The 2,745-nt window shown below is 37.4% G+C and overlaps 1 non-coding gene across 1 annotated transcript; it reads left to right on the top strand.

Annotated features, from left to right (window-relative positions):
* The first annotated feature begins 206 nt into the window (after positions 1-206).
* LOC133758938 (U6 spliceosomal RNA) lies at positions 207-310 on the top strand. Its single transcript, XR_009865842.1, has one exon. It is a non-coding gene; the product is annotated as a U6 spliceosomal RNA (small nuclear RNA).
* The last annotated feature ends 2,435 nt before the right edge of the window (positions 311-2,745 follow it).

The following is a 2,745-nucleotide window of genomic DNA, read 5'->3' as shown; positions in this document are numbered from 1 at the left end:
CATGTTCTTGACCTAGCCTATTTTCCCAGAGCTGGGAATGAGGCCATGGGGCCACTCCCTTTATGAAACAGTAATATTTAGGAGCTGGAATTTGTCAACAATTCAACATTGTTAGATATACACTTGAGAGTGTACCAGTCAGGGTTTCCCTTTGTAAGGAACAGAAACCAAGCTAAAAATGAACTTATTAAAACAATATTTGGTGCTTGCTTATGCAGCATGTGTGCTAAAATTGGAATGATATGGACAAGATTAACATTGGCCCTGTGCAAGGAATGACAAGGAAATTCATGAAATGTTCCAATTTTGCAAAACTTTTCTTTGAAAGAATAGCTTCATGTGTCCTATAACAAAATACCTGACCATAAATCCAATTCCATGTTAAAACTAAGATTGACTCATTATGTTCCTAAATCGCTATATATGAAATACATAAAACTTAGATGCCTTAAGTAAAATGAAAAAGCAAAAATGTAAGATTATCTATGACACTGTGGCTGTTTACATATAAATAAACTATAGAATGCTATCATTTTGTGTTTGGTATTTCTATTTCAAACAAGATGATTACTCATAGTACAACTGGTAGTATTCTGTTATTCAGTGGAACTAATGACTGTATACTGGATGCTATTTTATAATCTGCAAACAATTATACGTCTAGGTCATACGTAATAAGAATTTAAAACAATAACTCAGATATATTTTCCTAAAACCTGGAAAAACACAGAATCTAGGGGAAAGTTGAAGGATGTGGATTAGAAACAAGGCAGAAACAAAGGAGGCTGGGCTGCAGCCAGGACCAGGGTGAAAAAGGGGCTATGAAGAATGCCAGTACTCCTTCCCATGGTTTATTTCTTCTGGATTTGATGGAGCTACCTGCTCCCAAGAGGGATTCTCCTTTTGCCTCAGGAGCTCACAATACAAAGTCCAGAGCAGGTACCTCTGACAGACTGAACGGAGATGATAAATCCTGTGTCCTACATGTAGGGAGGCTGTAAAAACAAGAACTTGGCATTTGCAGTTTCTGGAGTGGGAGGAAGGTTCTGTCTTCCACCAAGCCTCATAAAGTGAGAAATTTACCATGTGTAGAAAGAGAGTTCAGATTTTTGGTGTCCAGAAAAACAGATGGACAGGAGGATTCATGTTCATAAACTTTAATGACTGGTAGACTTGGCAGAAAGTGCCAAACTCATCTATTTATTTCTATCTCCCATCCAACCAAGAGAAACCCCTATACGGGATCCAGGGAACTTCTCTTATAGCCTCTATTTCAGTTTTCAAATGATGAAGAAGTGTACACACTTCTAGATTGCATGTGCAAATCTTTGGCAATTCATATCCAAAATATTTTTCTTTAAGATTTCCAGTTTATGGTATTGTTGCATTTTTAATTTCCTTCACTAAGCATTTTGTCTTTACCTAGATCATTGTTTTCTAACTATTCTGCTTTTGATGTGGTAGTCAGACATGTGTCTACTATTCTCCATTAGGAATGGCAAATTCAGAATCTATTTAATTTTAATTGACCCATAATTGTATATATTTATGGAGCACAATGTGATAATCTGACCCATGGATACAATATTCAATAACAAAATCAAACATTTTTCACTCATGATGGCAGTCTGCAAATGCCTCTTTTCTAGTTCTTTATAAAATACATGATAGCAACTATAGCAACTCTACTTGTTGTAGAACCTTAGAATTTACTCCTTCCATCTAACTGTATTTTCTTTTTCTTTCTTTTTTTTTTTTAGAGATTTTATTTATTTATTTTAGAGGTAGAGCTACAGACAGTGAGAGGAAGAGACAGAGAGAAATGTCTTCCTTCCGTTGGTTCAACCCCCTCCCCGCCATGGCCACAAAGGCCGGAGCTGTGCCGATCCGATGCCAGCAGCCAGGTGCCTCCTCCCTGTCTCCCACACCAGTGCAGGGGCCCAAGGACCTGGGCCATCTTCCACTGCTTTCCCAGGCCATATCAGAGAATTGGATGGGAAGAGGAGCAGCCGGGACTAGAACCGGTGCCTACATGGGATGCCAGCGCCGCAGGCAGAGGATTAACCTCCTGCACAACAGCACTGGCCCCACTGTATTTTCCTGTTATTCAACCTCCCTCTATTGTCCTACATTTCCTAGCCTCTTTTAATCCCTATTTGACTCTCTTCTCCTATGATATCAACTTTTTTAGTTTATACACGTTATTGAGAATATATGATATTTCTCTTTCTGTTCCTATTTTATTTCACTTAGCACAATGTCCTCCATATTCATCCTTGTCACTGAACATGACAGCATTCCATTCTCTTATAATGGTTGGAAAATATTCTATTGTGTCCAGTACCACATTTTCTTTATCCATTGATGGACACCTCAATTGTTTCCATATCTTGGCAATTGGTAATAGTGCTGCAATAGATATGGTGATGCTGCTATCCTGTTGATATACTGATTTAATTTCCTTTGGATACATAGCCAGTTGTAGGATAGGTAATTTGATTTTTTTAAAGGAACCTCCATGCTGTTTTCCACATGACTATACTAATTTATCAAATAAATAAAGATCCTATAATTTACTTATTGTCACAAAAGAAATACATGTCAAGGATTCACAGAAGTTGTAGAAATTAAGTAATATTCTTCATTACCCACTGGACAAAGATGTTGTCAGAAGTATCCACTTTTATTACTATCATGAAATTTTCGTAATGCTGAAGTTCAAGAAATCTTCCCACTTCAACTTCA

The sequence above is a fragment of the Lepus europaeus genome, chromosome 4, assembly GCF_033115175.1.
Source record: "Lepus europaeus isolate LE1 chromosome 4, mLepTim1.pri, whole genome shotgun sequence".
NCBI classification, from domain to species: domain Eukaryota; kingdom Metazoa; phylum Chordata; class Mammalia; order Lagomorpha; family Leporidae; genus Lepus; species Lepus europaeus.
Note: the sequence above shows the minus strand (reverse complement) of the source record. Positions and strands in the feature narration are given on the sequence as shown.